The 18,945-nt window shown below is 32.7% G+C and overlaps 1 long non-coding RNA gene across 1 annotated transcript; it reads right to left on the bottom strand.

Moving 5' to 3' along the window:
- Positions 1-2,526: 2,526 nt before the first annotated feature.
- LOC128171721 (uncharacterized) lies at positions 2,527-3,621 on the bottom strand. Its single transcript, XR_008242137.1, has 3 exons — positions 3,503-3,621; positions 3,178-3,242; positions 2,527-2,765 (listed from the first exon to the last, which is right to left on the bottom strand). It is a non-coding gene; the product is annotated as an uncharacterized LOC128171721 (long non-coding RNA).
- Between the last annotated feature and the right edge of the window lie 15,324 nt (positions 3,622-18,945).

Genomic DNA, 18,945 nt, shown 5'->3' with positions numbered 1-18,945 from the left:
TCGCTAGAATCAGTCAGCCGGTAACTTGGCCGGCATCAAAAGGATGCCGCCGTCACAACAACGCATGTGATATAAACGGTGCAATTGAACTAGAGATGGAACCTGCAGGTCGGAAAACAATTGTCTTGTTGTTTTTTTTTAATTCTAATATTAAGTAATATAAATATGCATATTTGAAATTACTTTATAAAAATGTAGCCTAAACATACACATAGACTCAAGGAGAGAAAGAGAGAGAGAACACATGCAGTTAAAACGTGCAACGGAATTAAATATAGTGTACTACTGATGAAAAAAACAACTGATTGGTTAATCATGTTTATATATTTTTTATAATGCATGCATAAATCTATGTGAATGAAAAATTAACAGTCCTTATTCATAATCGGTAAGATAGCGGCATTTCTTTGATACCGGTGGTTCTAATGCGGTTGTACTGCGTGGGAGTCTCGGCGTCATGTCTTTGATGCCGGCGAAGCGACAGGCGTCTGGATTTAGCGAGCTGCTGACAAAAGCAAGAATTTCACCAAGTGGGAAATTCGATAGCATTTTAAAATGAGCTCTAAATGCAGGGGTGTGTGATATTTGTGGTAGATTTTTGTTCATTTCATGTAAACATATTTGATCAAATATAATTTATATAAGTTGTTAATTAAATTAAATAATTTGTTTGGATTGTTATGCTCTATATATTCTAAACTACCCCAGTAAAAGAAAGAAAATTGAACAACAAATCTCAACAACAAATTAAATAAGAATAACTGAATTGAAAATGAGCTTGCAACAAAACCGAACTCTGCATGACAACACTTGAACAATGTATTACTTACACAATACACATTTTAAATCTTTGCTCAGGCAAATAACCATCTAAAATAACAACTTTGAAGTACACGAATTAAAGGTCTGAGCTTTTTCAAATTATGTTATGAACGTTTTTATATAATGTTCTGCAAAAATCTCAAATACACAGTAAATAAAACAACAATCTGCAGATCACCCTTTTCATAATCTACGTGCAGATTATATGCATAAATAGCTTGATTCCCTTCATACTGAATATTGTACCACATTGGAAATCCTGGTATAACACTAATCACTTTACCTCTATATCTATAGGTTTGGTCTGTAAATTTGTGGTCGACTGTTTTTCCCACTAAAAGAGGAATACCTACAACTTCATTCTCAGTTGTTTCACCAATCAAAGTACTTTTAATCAATTCAAGCAAGTTCGTCCTGAGTTCCAGAATTGTTAGTTTCTTGTATTTGCCTCCATCTGATTTCGTTGAAAAATTGAAAAGCTTCTTGTTCCTTGGTTTCTGTTTAAGAAATTTTTTCCCAAATTTTAGTTGTGCTTGCATTGCTTTTACAATTTCCTTGTCATCCTTCAGTCTTGAAACACCCTCATCTACTTGCTTCTCACTCTGCCAAACGCCATAAAAACATATATCATTAGTCATGTCCTCTGCTTTCTTCAATATTTCTCCATAGGATGAATCTGTGCCATTCAGTTAACTGAAATGTGACTGAACGATAACTAAAAGGTGACTGACTGGCATAGCTGTGCTATTCAGTCCCCTTTTCAGACCATTCAGTTAATATTCAGTTGACTGAATGGCAGAGTTTCATCCTGTGCTCTCTCAATTCTTTCCAGTTCTTTTTGTTTCTCTTGCTGTGCTTTTAACCTTTTCTTATTAATTATTTGTATCCGCTCCTTGAACTTATCGCGAATCTCTCTTCCTTCTAAAATTGAATCCTGCATTAGTTTGTCTTTTTCATCTGTTGGAATAGATGACAGCCATTGGGATATTTTGTTGTATGGATACAAAAGAAACGCCTCATTTGTAATCCCCTGCGAGATGATCATGAAGAATTCATGATTTTCCCTTGAATGATTCATGAATTATATTCATGAAATGTTCATGAACAGTTCATGAGGATCCCATGAACTTATTATTGGACATTTTAAAGTCATGAATTTTTGTTCATGAAGAAATGTTGATGAATATTCATGAATATAATTTTTCATGAACAATTCATGAACAGTTATATTCTGAAGCTTCATCATTTGATGAATGTCCAATAATAAGTTCATCGGATCTTCATGAACTGTTCATGAATAAGTTTAATGAATCTTCATGAACTGTTCATGAATATCATTATGAATTTTATTCATGAATAATTCATAAATAAAATCCATGAACTATTCATGAAAATTCTTACCTTCTACATTTTGTATATAAAAAGGTAAAATCTCCTAAAAAATCAAATATAAAATACTTTATTATAATAAATTGAAGAATAATGAGACAATATATTAAGTATCACATAATTCTTATGTACTGACTATCACTTTAAATAATCAGCAAGTTTAATAAAGTTGTTTTAAAAAACAACAGGTAATGATATCAATACTAACTCATTAGCTTTAAAGGAATGTTACAATATTAGAATTGACATACCAATATGCAATGATTTGAAATATAAGCGACATTAGAATATGCTTACATTGTACTAGTTGATAACTATCAATATGTTCTTTATGAAATCTTCCTTTGTTGCATCTTCCTTGCCTCTGCTCATGTTGATTTCACTTGTATTCCATATATTGCAATGTGCATTTATTGCATGGTAGGTAAAATGCTCCATCCTTTAAATGATTATTTTCTACAAACCCAGAGTGTCTTGGTGACAATACTTCTTGGTGGCAATTCTTCAGGCTTCACATATAGCCCCTTCGGTGGCAGAAGAGTTGTACCTCTGTACTGTACAAAAATAATATGACAAATAGCAGTATAATTATGACATGTCGTTTAAAACATTTGGAACATCAACTAATCATTCAATCATCTCATTTAATTCTTATTTCAAATATTTTTATCAAATGATAATGCTGAAATTGCACTAGAGCTTAAGAATGAGAGTGCCTACCCTAGAAAAAGTGATATCGCAGAAAAATAAAACAACTCAAGATGAAACAAGATGAAAAATTCAGGAGAAAACATAAATAGGCATTATGCCTGCTGTTCAATCCATTTCAATGTATCTATATACTCGAATAAAATACTTCTTTAATTTATTACGATGAAACTATAACTGTTTTCAAATTTGTAAATGATACTGGCCATTCTATTAGAAATTTTCAATTACTTGCAATAGCATTTATTTATTACTTACTGAAATTTATGTTCAATGATCACTATCTTTAGGGCTGTCCAATATTCTGGTTTCACTGCATAATTCTAGAGTAAAAAAAAAATTTGTATTAACTCAAATGACATCAGCATATAACTTTACCTTGTAATTGCACCGATATAGGTATATCAAATGTGTAATTTATTATCAATTATGTAGTTAAAACTTATAAGTTAGTCAAAAAAGAATGTCACTACAAATTAAAAACCGCCATTTTGAAATGTTTGAAAATTGAACGAAACTTAATCTTACGTTTTGAATCCCTCATAAAAGTTATTTCAATATACATGTATACATACTATATTACCTTTAATACCATTACTTTGAACTACATCTGCTGCATTATCTTCTTGCATGTTCCATGCTTAATTAATCCGTCGCTCATGTTGAAGATCCGTCTGCTTTCATTCAAAACGCGTAATCACTGGGCGGAAGTGACGTAATAGAATCAAAACAACTCGCTGACTGTGTATTCTGAGACTCTTTCATTTAGTTAAATATTTTTTTAACACATGTTAATAATAATCAAAAAATATCTTTAAATGAAACTCATTATAAAATGCTTAAGTTTTCATTATTATATTTTCAGAGATTGAAGTAACGTATGATTTAATATCGTTCGGTTTACACAAGTTGTGTCTGTTAAACTTCAACCCCCTTCGTTATTTAACCCTCAAGGTTTTGGAACTTAAAAAATAATTTACACTCAATTAAATATTCTTTCATACTTTATTTCTATAATTTGCATTAATGTTTAAAAGTAATATTTTCAATATTGCTTATCATTAAGTTTATTGACAAACGAAGTTCAGTGTGTTTTTGTAACGGAGGCGAATCGACATGGCACCTCATGAACAATGGCGGACTCCTCGAAACTCGGAATATAGTAACGGTAGTTGTCCGAGTTTAAACAGCTAATCATAAATGAATTGTTGGAAGTTCTCAACGGAATATTTACATAACGGATTTGTAACTTCTTAGAATGAATCGCTTTCAAATGTGTGCAACAGTAATGCCTTTTACAAAGAAACCGCAAAGGTTCTAAACTCGACGGGGTCAAATTTCAACCGAATAAGCTCGGAACATTTTCTCTGTCGTTCTCTCAGGAACAGACGCACTTCGTCTTGTGTGTATTTATGCTTCTATGATAGACTGACAACCTACCAAGTCTTTAATAAACTTGATATACAATGTACTTCAAACAAGTTGGAATTCAACGTATACTAATCTTTTTTCCAAAGAAATGTGCAAAGTTTTAAATTATTTCACTTTTTCAGTTTAGTTTACAAGATTTTTAACAACATAAAACAGCCATAATGTATCATCTGCAAAGACTGATTATTCACTAATAAATTATGTCATTTTTAAAAAAAATATAAATTGAACAATGAAGAAATTAAGCGTCAAATTTAGGATCTAGTAATGACCATTTGATCATGATGTCTGAGACCTTCGCTGTTGTCAATGAATTTAGATGTTTCTTAGAATTGAATAAATAAAGTAACTATAATATATCAAATCTTTCTTTTTCAAAATTAAAGATGCCACACTTATATAGGTGTTTGCATGAATATTCATGAATGTTCATGAAGACTATGTTTTAATATTAATATTTTAAGATGTATAATTTTTTTAAAAAAATATAGTGTTCTGAGTACTAGAGTAAACTATGTTATTTATTAAAGTATTTGAAATTTATTATATATTTCGTAAATAAGAACTTCATGAAAATTCATGAATGTTCAATACCTAGAACTATTGAATACCGGGTATTTCCTGTATTCTTGCATATTCATAATTTGTTCACGAATTACATTTTATGAGTATATTCATGAATAAAATTCATGAACCACCTTTATGAACCAGTCATGAATACATTGTGAAACTTCATGAACGGTTCATTAAAGTTCTTAAAATTATGAATTTCATCTCGCAGGGGTAAGAACAGATGCATTTGGTCTAAAAGATATAGAATGGTCTAGCTGACCAAATATGAATTCTGGCATCTTATTGTGCTTTGCAACAGATCTTGTTTGTTGTCGAAAGTTATCTGATGCATCCCAGTATTTTCCACCTGGTAAATGTTCTGGAATCATTCGTGCTAAAAGTTGTTTAATTGCTGTAAACAAGTTTTGAAGTAATGGCAGAACAATTTCATCTATTTGGTCAGATTTCTCAAGCAGTTTGGAAAAAATCAAGTCACCTTGTTGAACAGCTGTGTGAAAGGGAGTTGTGTTTTTTGGCATGAATTTACCAACGTATTGAAGTTTTCATTCATGTCTAGGAAGTGACCTGGTGATTCTTTCAGCCACCACAAAGGCGAAGTTATGAATTTGGATATATATGAGAGAGATTTGGTTCCTGCCATATACAAATCCTCTTTGCAGTCTAACAAACCGGCTTTTAGTAAATCATTGGAAGTTCCATGAACATGCTCCAAGAATTGACAAGTATCTTCTTTGTGGTAATAAACTGCTTGTCCTTCAAGAGAGATCATATTAAATCTATGATGAAAACCCCTTTCTTCTATTTTCATGTGATATGTAGCCGTTAAAAAGCAAAGTAAATGTCATACATGTATGTCAAGTTAAACAATCAGACAGCAGGTCTCGTTGCCCGCAACGATATCTTTTTTATTTATTTTTTAATTTAAATTATGAACGTTCATATGTCCTGGTGTTGAATTTTTATAAACATGTGTCCGATTTTTTTTAATCACATTAACTGATATCAATTACAAAATTTGTAACTGGTTACTGTACCATCGTTCCGACCGATTAATCGGTTAACCGGTTAGCAATTGCCGTCCGAAGTTTAAATTAACCTTTTGTTCTTCCGCACTTAAACATGTGAACTAACATTTGACACTTCCCTGTTACCTTGTTTACAGGTGCATGAGGACAATTACCCCCCCCCCCCCCCCCCCACACACACACACACTTCCAAGTTTAGACCTCCAGTGTTGTTGACTCTAATTAAGGTATTCCGCTCTCAGCGGAAAACCTTACTATTATTCTGAAAAATTTTCAAATTTCTTATTATTTTTTTTTTCTTCTAGACGCCAACTTTGATCCTTAATATCTCGCTCGTTTGTTCACCGATTGTTTTGAAATTTTCAGGACTGATAACATGCCGCGTGATGTTGTCGTTGCATATTTTAGTTGAGGAAAATCCCTACCCGGTTTTGAGTTATTCCCCTTTTAGTAAAATTTATCGACTTCTTCTGTCCAGGGGGTTTAGCTTTAACGATGACTGGCAGAGTCTCAAAGATGGGCTGGTTTGGAAGCTAATACATTGAATTTGTGCGAGATATATTTTATTTATCATTTAAATGCAAATAAAAGGGTTGGTATGGATGTTGAAACAAAGGTAAGAAAAAAAATCAAAAAAATTCGCGTATTTTCCGTGTTAGTTTTTTACCTGATAAAAATTTGTTATAACATGTATTTTAAAAGTTCTTGGTCTTACCCAGACCTTTCATTCGGTATACCGAAAAAGGGGCTGGCCCTTATAATTAGGGAGTTAGAGGCGTCCAAAGTTTCTTGTCAATAACTTAAAAAGGAATAAACATTTCTAATGCATTATTGAAGCAAAGTTGTAAAGAAATTAATTTTGAATCCTTCTATAGTATTCAATTTAATGTTTTCGTAATTTATAGTCAGTATTTGCAGAAACAATCATGTCAGTTCGGTCCATTTTGTGTGGGGGTGCGCACGTTTATGAGGTTATGAAAGGGTTTCTTGTAATGCATTAACTGAGACATGTAGCGCGCAAAAATAATTCCACATAAAATTCCCAAATGTTTTTATACATATGTTCATTTTCATTTCATATAGATAAACCTCTTTGACCTAATTTTTGTTGTTTGTTTCATTACTGTGCCCCTGTCTATATTTAGATGCATTACGAGACTCAGGTAACCGATCGATAGGAGAGTCGCTAGCTGTATTCAGGCCGTCGCCTAGACGACAGTGAATGTGCTTGTAGAGCTGGACGTACACGTTTAACGCCCCAATGTGTTACTGTAACAGAGACATTTTGAATTGTTTCAGTACTGGGAGATGTGTTAATAAAATGGTTCCAATGCATGGTAATTAAACTCAACTTTTCTACAATACGTATACACGGCCGTCATATAAAGCACAATGTGTATTACTGACATGACAATGTACGCTGGCAATTTGCGATGGATATAATATAATTATCATCGTGGAGATGATTTTAAAAAGTGAACTTAATATTCGTATACGATAATATTTGAATCCAAAGCCGCTAGTTTTAAGTTACGGTTATTAGGGATATTAAATAATTATCACTTGTCCCGCGTTTCAGGTTTTTTACTTGCAAAACATCTACAAACGAAAATACCAAACAACCTTCAGCAGCAACTTATAAATTATTTATTCCACACACAATTCTAAAGAGGTAATTAAATAAATTTTATAAATGCTTTATACTTGTATTCGCTATCTTCCATGGAAAAAAGTGGCATGGAAAAAATGTTGTTCACTGTTCATCAAATACGCAGTAGCCTTAGCAATCAAAAATAATTAACAAACTGTATATTGATAGATTGACATATCAACAAACATTCAGACCCGCAATGTGTTTTTTTACAAGTTCTATAAAATGTAGACTCAATGACTGAATTCTTTACCGTTTTCCGTGTGGGTTATTTTGAATCACGTGTGTACGTTATGTGTAGCCATATAGATGAACACTTTAAGTGTTTAATTTTTAAAAGAAATTGTGTACATGCAGAGCAATGCAATGCTAGGACAATAAAATTCTAACAATGTATATGGTGAGGCCGGTCAGACTGATACTGGTTCTGCTTGTTCTACAAATAGCGAATGTAAGACGAAGTATTTGGGTGTTATATTTTAAACAAATATAAGTATTGCTTTCTTAAAAGCTTGCATTACTCAACTAAGTATTTTTTTGGAATCATTCTTAGTTACCTTAGCTGCATATATGTAGCTCTCGGTCTGTATCCCGGAAAAATTGACTACCATCCGAAATTTTTAATACAAGGTTTACAGACTTGCAGCTAACATTACCTTTAAAAATACATTTTAGAATTTGCCGCTGTTTATAAATTCATTAAAAAGACGCGCAGAATCAAGTGGTAATATGTCGTTTGATATGGGATTTATGACGTCTATTTATATTGTTTTCATTAAAATTATTTCATTATTTCAAGCTTGTGGGTGGAATGAAATCAGTTTCACATGTTATATGACATAAAGATGTCCTCTCCCCACTTTTTCTCGAAGCAAACTATTTTTATAAAATTTACATAAATATTGAATTATCATGGAGTTGCCCCCCCCCCCCCTCCCCATTTTGGTAGCATGTAAAAAAAATGGTATGAAAATCATGAAATTATGAGTGAAATTTTGAAAATTTTGGGAAAATGTTTTTTTTTATTTTTTTGCTTGTCAAGATTTGTTGGATGAGTTTGCCCCCCCCCCCCCCACACACTTTCAAAAACGATGCTACGTGCTTGGAAATTACTCATTTCTTTATTCCCTCTTTAGTAAACAAAACAAATTAACAAACATAACCGATCTAGATAAATATAATCACATGTATCAAAAATAAACTTTAAAAAAACAAACTACACATTCATCCTTCACCCACAATATTGCCTTTTCGATATTTGTCATCGTTGTAGACCCGTGTAACAATTTGTTAAGTGGGTGCTTGCACGAAAAAGAACCCCTTGCTGATCTACATTTTCATTAACGCATACAGAGAAAAAATATGTTTTGATTTATTTTTGAATTTCTTTTGATGTAAAAAAAAAAAAGAGAAGAAATTGGTTCTCAGTCTGTCTTTATGCCTGTTTGTTAGCGGTTAATCGGTTCATTTTGAATATCCTTTTGTAATTTAAAAAATGCGATGTAATTTTTTTTCATGCAATATTTCGCTTAAAGCAATGAAGAGTTGTTTCTTGAAATATTATTAGACCATAAAATTGTAAAATGCTAATATTGACAATTGTGCCCGATTTCTATTTTTTTTAGGTAAAACTTTATATATTTAAAAAATGATTCTTTGAGACAAACAAATTGACATAATCAAGAAGAGTTTGACAATCTCTAACTGCAGGTCTGTAGCTTTTAGTCAGAAAAAGAATCGGATGGACGACCTAGGACACAGATTGCCATTATTTTCGTACGCGGACGCAATACTCACCGAGACTAAATAGTTCGTATCTTAAGTTTTAAGTTTTAACTGCTTTGAAAGGTAATATTGGTTTTTGATAATTATGAACATGAATAATTAAATAAAAATGGTTAAAATTACAGTAAAATTACCGGCATCGGTCTTCTCCGTGCGCGGATCTAGAAGGGGAAGGGTTCCAGACCCCCCCCCCCCCCCACCCCAGCGAAATTTCTGTCAATTACGTGTACATTATAAACTTACCAAATATGCCTCGGACATCCCTTGGCAAACTCAAATAACCGTCTGACTTTTCAACCCCCACCCCGGAAAAATTTTCGGATCCGCACATATTCCCCCTCCTCGAAATACAAAATTATTCTTCAAAACCCCTTGTAAAATTTCCAGGATCTCCGCATATATACTAAGAGATTCATTGGCGCTTGCGTTCGATAAAAATGCGTGTAAAACGTTTGCCAATGGTCTTTTTACCTTCGTACCGGGCATAACCACAGTCCCACTCTATAAATAAAATGCGGCGAATCAAACTAGAGACAACGTGTTAAGATCTGTAGTTGCTTATAAACATGTAGTATCATCGTGCAAAATGCACTGTTCAATTATAATTTTTTTTTACTTTACTTGTAAAATTCAACATCTGTTTCGTAATTTTTTCCCACAGTTTATTTCTTACATAGTTACTTTTTTATTTAGTGATTGACACTTTTCAGACTTTATATGTGATTTCAAAGAGACAGAGTGTCATGTCTCAAGGACTGTTAATCTCTTAAAACAACATTGTGCAATTATCAGATTTTCATTTCTTGGACATCAAAGACTCATTGAGTTTATTTAATTATTTTATATCTGTGAACCTTTCACTCAGCTTACTTATATCATTACCTGTCAATTTATACTCATTGTTAAGATTCTTATAAATAGTTATGTACAATTGTCAATGCGCAGTCTGGAATACGGCGGCCAGCCCCTGCCACGTCCGACTCTCCCAGAGTCTTGAGTCCGGAGGCCACTTCTGGCCATATCCGACTTGTTTGTAACATGTCTGTCTGTTAGATTGTTATAATGTTGCCATCGTTGAGTCTCGTCCAATAATGTGGAATCCTGCATCAATTGCCTGTTTATTTCTCTGGAACTGTATACTGGTGGACCTTCGGGAATACGGCAAACCTACCCTTCGTTTTAGCTTACGGCCCACAGCGCGCCCCAACCTTTTACCTTATACACTTTACGCCAACATTCCCTCACCCGGTTCGTACTGCACACGACCGATGCAGATCCAGACGAATTCTCTATCACCGTAAAATCTACGCGGTCACAGAAATATAATACTTTGTTTCTCAGTATTTACACATCTAATATTGTACTATGGTCAGCTATCAATTTTTTGTAATACGTCACAAATATGACGCAGCTACGACGGAAAACCTAATCGTTGCTTGCAACGAGCTCGTCTCTAGTTTGAATAACAATTCTTTTAATGTCATGTACACAACATATTCCTTTCTTTATATATTGGCATTAAAGGAAAACAGATAAATAAACCCCCCCCCCCCCCCATCGTCATTTAGAAATAGATAGAGAGAGGAAAGATGTGCAACTCTGCTTTCTTTATATTACTTCGCCTTCATTTTTTAAACTATCAAAATATACCAGCTTTATGTATCAAATAAGCCCGCCTTGATGTTGTCGCATTAAATGTATTTCTTTCCCAGAATGCTTTTTTTCCCGCACAAATGAATGTACGTTGTTCTGTAATCCATCAATACTATGTTTTTTGGTCTTGTTTTTTTTTTTTTTTTTTTTTTTTTTTTTTTATTCAATTTTATGATATTTTTGGCAAATACTTTTTAGATAATATCGTGTTATATTGACTGAAATAGTTTTACTTCAGTCCCAGATACTACGCAAAGTGACTTGCCTTTCTCTCTTTTTTTATATGCAGGTTGGTAGGTGTTTTACATGGATTAATTATTTGCCGTGAACTTTTAGATATCTAGAAAGGCCAATGTTGATTATTTGACATTAGAGGAATTTCCATAAAAAGTACCAAATACACTGTGCGTCTAATTCGAGGAAGGAAGGATGGGGGGGTGGATCCTATTATCAAATATTAGTGAATTGGTCGCGATGAAATAATTTAAACTTGTTTCAAGCCAGAGGAAAAGTCAAATCAGATACGCAGGGCAATTTTTAACAAACAGAACGGGTACGCGAATTTAAAAAAGAAAAAAAAATAAAAACTCACACGTCCCTACAATGAGGTAGAACATAACCATTAATTCCAGATGCGCAATCAGGTGTAAATAATACGAATGTTTTATACTCTCGCTTTGTGGTGTGTCGTATTTAAACTTTAATCATGTAGATCATACTTAAGTGACGGCCATTTAACTCGTTTCCCAATTACTAATATGACCTTTGAGCGATAGCTATTTTAGATTAATTGCAAGGTGCCCTTTGTTATTCAATGGTGATATTCTTGTCGCTTTTCAAGTACGGTTCAACATATTCTGACCAAAATTGCAGACATTAATGTTTGGTCTATTTTGAGTTTTTCATATCTAGCTGCTCTCATTTAGATTTAATCGAGAATAAATAAAGACATTTTGTTTTCTCCATTAAATGTTTCAAAAAATATATTGTGTGTATTGTTCTGTTATCCAAATCTTCAAATATCCCCTACGAATGTAAAATGATCAATATGTCTGGTTGATAGTGACCTCTGCTATCAATGAACGACAGTATCATGGTAAGCATTAACACACAATGTTGAAGGAAATGACTGCCGTCACGAGAAAAGGGTCCTTAAGGCCACATTTTCACAAACTCACGTTTTGTCAATTCCGATTAGCCAACCCTTTCTGAAAATAAATATACAACGAAATCCAAGATATTGTGTGTTTTATAAAAATTGTATGACAATTTTAGTAGGACATGTCAACACGACTTTGACGTAGCCGGTCGAGAACGTCACGAACGTCAAATTTTGTTTTGCATTATTTTTTTCCTCTGTACTCTGTTTCATCGTCTTTAATTGTTTGAAGTAGAATGAATTAAGCATGTTCTACAATTTTAGATTTCTTACTATTTTAACAAAAAAGAACAAAACATTTTGAATATAAGATTTCAATAAACCATAATCGTTGAAATAATTACTAATATATAAGTATTATCCACATTTTGTTTTCAAAATGTTCGATTGCATGTAACTTTCAATAAGACTTCTGCATTTATTATGTCCCTTTTTGGCACTAATCGATAGTACTAGTGCCGATAGACGTGACTTATGCTCAATGAGTAGTAACATTTTTACATGTTAACTAAATTTAATTTTCTTATCGATGTTGCACGATGCATGAATGAATCTCTCTCTCTCTCTCTCTCTCTCTCATTGAATACAATAATCGGCCAAGTGATTATCAGTTTTTAAAAAAAAAAATGAAAAATTAAATAAAAGCTGTTTACAGAATGCACGAGGCAGTGCATACGGTATTCCGAAGTTTTAAGGAATCTCGCGATTATTCGGATTTTATCCAAACCCTGCATGAAGAACCCTTACCCTATATAAGTGTTTTGGTCAAACCCTAGATTTAAATCCTTACATAGCAAGACAAAGATTTATAAACTTTAAAAGATGGTTTTATTTTCTTAAAATGTTGTCAATTCCTAATCAGTATATTCACCTACGCAGCACCGTAAAGGCTTGAATAAGTAGGTGGGACGTTTTATATTGAAATTTGAAATCATTAATAATAATGAGCAATTTCAAAGTCTTTAAAAACTTGCAGGAATAAATCATGATTTTTGTTGGGGGGTCCCTTTTTTCTTCTTCTTTCCTTTCATTGTTTCCTTTTTTTCCTATTTTTTTTTAATGTTTTTGTTTGTTTGTTTATTTGTTATTTTTCTTTTGTTTATATCGAGACAATTGAATATGTCTGTTTTTTTATGGTGTTAAAATTTTTGCTATTTACGCTCTATTTATTAAAATATAAATAGGGCCATTCACAGTAACTGCGTTACCACTCTTTTGAAGGGCAAAATGACATACCGGTATATTGGTAAAAAATGATATAACGTTAACTGTTTAATTGACTTCATTTGATTATCTATTAACTAAATCCTCAACAACGTATATCAATTTGCTCTGCAAATGAGCAATATTGCAGTTATTGTGAAGGGGTCTGATATTGTTTGATTCCGATCCGCTACCTTTCGACGCTTGAATCGGATATGTGACGCTTGAATCGGATATGTGACGTCAAATCTATAAAAGAAGTAATCACTGTTTGGCTAATGGCAAACGCAATATGCTCTCTTCTTGGTTTTCCGTCTTTTAACATCAGCGAATACTAAATTGAATCTATACGATAAGAATTCGTTAATTATTTCTATGACTTGCATACACAATTATTATAGGCGATTTTTAATAGTTTAAAATGACAGAAAATGTAAAGTTTCTAAGGGCAACGTGTAAATAAAGTTGAAAATGTGTGTACTGGTTATAGTTCCAATGAAACGAATAATTTGTATATTGATGAGCTAGAAATGGTGTTATCAGTTATAGATGTAAATTTGCAATTAAGCATTAGAAGAAGAAATGCACGTAGAGTCATTTTATCAGCAGGAAATATAGCTCTGTTGGTTCCATCGGACATTTGCATAGACCAATATTATACATGCTTTACACTTCCTGGTTATTGTGTAAAATAATGTTAATGTGATATTGAAAATATCTAAAAATATATGAATGTTATAATACAGAGACATTAATGTCAAGAGACCTTTTGTCATTTTCCAGTTTATTTTCCGGTATAAAATCAACCACCTTGAACAGAAAAAAATCAAAATATAATAAAAGCTGACAACGACTCATAAAAGGAATTTGTTTGCTTTATTTCTTTTATCATGTCTTATGTCTGAGGCCTGTAATATGTAATCTGTTCGCCTAATCACAGTTCAGATCATTTTTCACCTCTGTAGACGGACGCATTCTACATAGCAACATATATTGTAAAGCACTCCCTAGAGACAAAAGTAATGTAGTAATCTGCTTCTTCCATTACAAGAGATCACGTTACATGTAACAACGAAACAGCAGTTGAGCAAGTCAGCGCAGTACAAACACAAATAAAATTAATCTGAAATAAAATGACAACAAATGTAACGTAAGTTAAAAACACGAACCTATGTTGTTCTTTCTAGGCACAGCTTGACAACTTATGCATTCTTTTAGATTTTCTTTCGCTGTTCTGACCTATTGAAAATGAAACACCATTCTTATACCCCTGTAAAACAGTTACAATATAACTCTATACGAAAAAAAACCTCCAGCATTTTGACTGTTAGACCGGAACTGTTGGATTGGAACTGTTAGTCAAAGTACTGTCATTTTTATATGTCATTTGAAGCTACATGAATTTTCAAGCTAGCAATGCAAAGGACTTTTAAAAGATAATATGATTTACGGTGCGACCGTTGAGGCGAGCGCAGCAGCTGATCAAAAAATGAATAATGATAAATCAATAAAAATAAAAGTAGTGACGTAAAGTAAATGAATTTGAATGCAAAATAAAATAAACATATACCTATTTTTTCAGTATTTTTTCATTATTCAAAATTCATAAGATATTTTTTAATTATTTATATACTGGTCGCACGCCAGTATAGAATTTATCTCAGATAAAATGTTGTTGAATAATAAAGATTTTTAAATTAACATAATGTACATTGCAGTTTATTTCCTCTTTTCTTGCAGCAGACGTTTTTCTTAAACTTACATATAAAAATTGACTTATCACAGAGACCCCCCTCCCCGTTTGAAAAAAACAAATTTACTTATAAAACAATTTGTTGATTATATAAGGAAAATGGATCCCCCGGGAGCATGTAATAAATAGTAGTGAAAATAAAGACACTTTTGAGCAGCTAAAGAGCTAAAGGCATACTACGCACCTCCCATTCCTCACCCCGATTAGAATTTTCCTGATTTTGAGAATTAATTTTTTTTTTTTGCTTGTGAAGATTTTTTTTAAAAACGTTCCTGGAAATTACCGTAAATATAGTGAATAAAATAAATGTGAGCATTCATCCAAATGAGAGCAAGTTACAGCTGTTTCCTATCTCTGAAGAAATGTCCCGATTCGTTAGCTCTGCAAGATTTTGAGAAGATTTTGGTATTTATATTTCATCAGATTTACCATGTTTACAATAACTACTTAAAGTATTTTCCCCTTATTGTGACGTCAAAGTTCACGTCGGTCAAGTGTCGTCTGTCTTTTTGAACACACACTGAAAAAAACTTAGCGAAAAATACTGTTTTGTTTACTTCAAAAGCATGATGTTCTGGAAATTATACAATTTATCTGTTTCTCAAAAGTTTTACTTTGATTCTCGCGAAATGGTATCCAGTCTAGTGAGATCGACCGACATTGCGGAATTGCATTGTGGGTCGAAATTTACTGTGCCGAAAAATTCTGTTGGATCAATGTGTAAGAAATCCATTGTGACGTCACTCGAAAGGACTATAACTCCGTTAGTCTTGCCTTGAGTCAGCAGTAACAATGCATGTACTTGTTCTCGTGAGAGTATGAAAATGGGAAGCCATACTTACAGGGAACTACTGGGACGATTAAACAAGGCATTAATGGTCCGATTTACTGACGCCAAAAATATCTGTTGAATGAATGTGCAAATAGTCCGAATTTTCTATTCACACACGCCTTGTCGGTAGAGCTCGCTTCGCGCCGGCGCTACGGCAAAAACATGTCTTTGAAAATGCATGAAAAAGCGACGGCATCTGATCGCATGGAACAGCGCGCCGTCAGGAAATTGTGTCAACAGAGGTAAAACAACAAAGGATGGAGGAAACGGGAAAACCATCAAAATAGTTCGAGTAAATAAAAGTGATATTTTGATGAAATGTGTGATTGTACTCTCTGACCAAACGGTGAATGCGGCATATTACTCTCAGGTAGACCCAGGACTACGGCGTTATAGAAAGTCGTTATAACTAAACATCAGACTGGGCTGTGGCCATGTTTAGGCAATGTATATACATTGATAACTTCATTACAAAAATGTACATAGCTCCGAATTTTATTCATAATAGATTTTGACCCGTGCGTGCACGGGTTGACATTGCATATGATATCGGACATTTACGAAATAGGGAAATCGACACACCGTTTTATTGACATTTACATAACCAAGATTTAAGACTACAAAAACGCTATCAATTTCACTACACTCTGCTTAGTTAGAATAATCTAACTGTGTCTCGGAACGGGCCTTCATTACAGTAAAGATGCCTCCCATATACCCGTAATGTAGCAAAAAAATTGCAAAGTCGCTCCGAAACGATTTCAGAGAAAGTTAATGAGGCTGCTTTGGAATTAACAGTCAAATTTTCATATAAAAAATTAATTTATTCATGTCCACGAACTTTTTTGACAACCCTCGTATTAAAATTAATAACGAACTTTTTTTTTCTACACTAAACAATGTTTCATTTACATTTGATATGGCATACCCTGGTACATGTTACAGATGTTGCAACAAATCTAGATATATCTGCCTATTTATAGCCAGTCATGACGTGCAACAAAGTACAAATTAGATATTACAGTAGGTGATTATGATCAGATTCCTTATCGTTTTTGATATAGGATTCTTGTTGGTTGATAATACCATCAGTTGTTCTCAGAGATTTCAAAATTTTTAAATCTCTCTTTCACATTTCGTCTTACAAAGTTAAATGTTCTTGATAAATGCCGAAGTTCTCTAAATTATTTTGATTCTAAATTGATAGTTCAGTAATACTATTCGATGCATTCGATTATAGTGTCCTGTTTTAACGTTGTGTATATACAACTAAATATTATCAATGTGTTGGCAATTCATTAAAACCAGCTTAATCTTTCTTAGATATACAGTTCAATATCAATATTTTCAACAGAGAGATCTCCAACAATTTGGGTAGTTCACAATGACGGACGTCCCATCACATAGCAGCACATATTTAACCGTTTTAAACTGATTATGTTGTTACGAAGGCAGAAAACATATTACTAATCACATATTACCATGCAAGGAAATATATACGTGTATAGCATTTTTACTTTAATCATTTATGAATATAAGTAGATCACATTTTTCAAAATTTTATATATCAAATCCTGTTTCAGTATGTCGAACAGATGCGTACATGTGACAATATATCACTCAAACTCAATAAATGGGTGCAATTAATGTCGCCATAAAATAACAAAAAAATTAAAATCAGCAGAATTGTAATTGAGTTTGCAATACAAAGTTAGTCCATAAGTGTTTCAAAAACACACAAAAAGATCACGGGAATGCGTTTATTCCCAGCGAAAATTTAATATAAAATGCTAAAACTGACATGTTCGTTACTGTCGCCATTTTGAAATTACATTTTGAAAAGAATGTTTTGCAGTATTAACTGGACAATTAGCGAAATAAGTTCCTACATATTATTTTTCAGTCCAAGAGTTACTTAAATTAATTTGAACATTGTCTCCAGTTTCGGTGTAATCTCCGTTACTTTAGATATATAACCAGTGCAAGAGTTGTACATTCTATGAAAAAATACAAAAATCTTAAAGAGAACATTGTGAGGTCTTTTTGTCCACATAAATGTTAAGATATTTAATATAATTCCTTTTGTCTAATCATATCACTACAAAAAACAAAAAAAAGTCTGAGCGTAGATTTAAGACTGTAATGTTCGTTACTGCCGAAACTGAGAAAGCAAATGCAACAACTGTTCAATGTGAATACTGAACATAACGATAGTATTTGTTGCCATCAAAAACTGTCTTTAATAAACACTACAGGTTTTTTTTTGAAGCGCCCTAGGCACATAAATGTTGGTTACAAAATGTTCGTTACCGAAATGTTCGTTACCGTATTTTACAAAACTCTTTGTAATTTCAATCCTAGCTCAAATTGTTTGATGCAAATAAAACACGTGACAAATTGTTGGTACATCAACATCCGGCATTAGTGCCAAGGACAGTTAGAGAGCATGATTGACTGCTAAAACAACCTAAACGTCTGACCTCGTGAGTATGCATACACCTTCATTAGGACTAATTAATTTATATTATGTGTATCGAACAAATTTAAATGTGTACATACAATAAAAGTCGTCAAGATCAGTTCTAATATTATAAACGAGCCACATGTTTATTTATGTTGTTGTAGTATATCTAAAAAAAGAATGAAATGTCCGTTACCTATTGTAACGAACATTTCAATAGACAAGCATTGTAATTTTTAACAAATATTGAAATTATAAATAGCTTTAAATTGAAATCATACACACATTTTTATTTTAGTTTAATATTTGATTAATTTCTTGCTACTTAAGTGGGATTTATCTCATAAATTGCATCGCATATCAAGGTAGGAAAGGAACATGCATAATTACATAATACAATTCAGCATTTATAACACACAAAACCAAACGTATTAATAAAGGAAGTAAAAAAAAACTATATTAACAAATATTTTATGTATTTTTGAAGTTATGTTATGCTT

This window comes from Crassostrea angulata, chromosome 2 (assembly GCF_025612915.1).
Source record: "Crassostrea angulata isolate pt1a10 chromosome 2, ASM2561291v2, whole genome shotgun sequence".
NCBI classification, from domain to species: Eukaryota; Metazoa; Mollusca; class Bivalvia; order Ostreida; family Ostreidae; genus Magallana; species Magallana angulata.
This window is presented reverse-complemented; position numbering and strand designations above follow the sequence as displayed.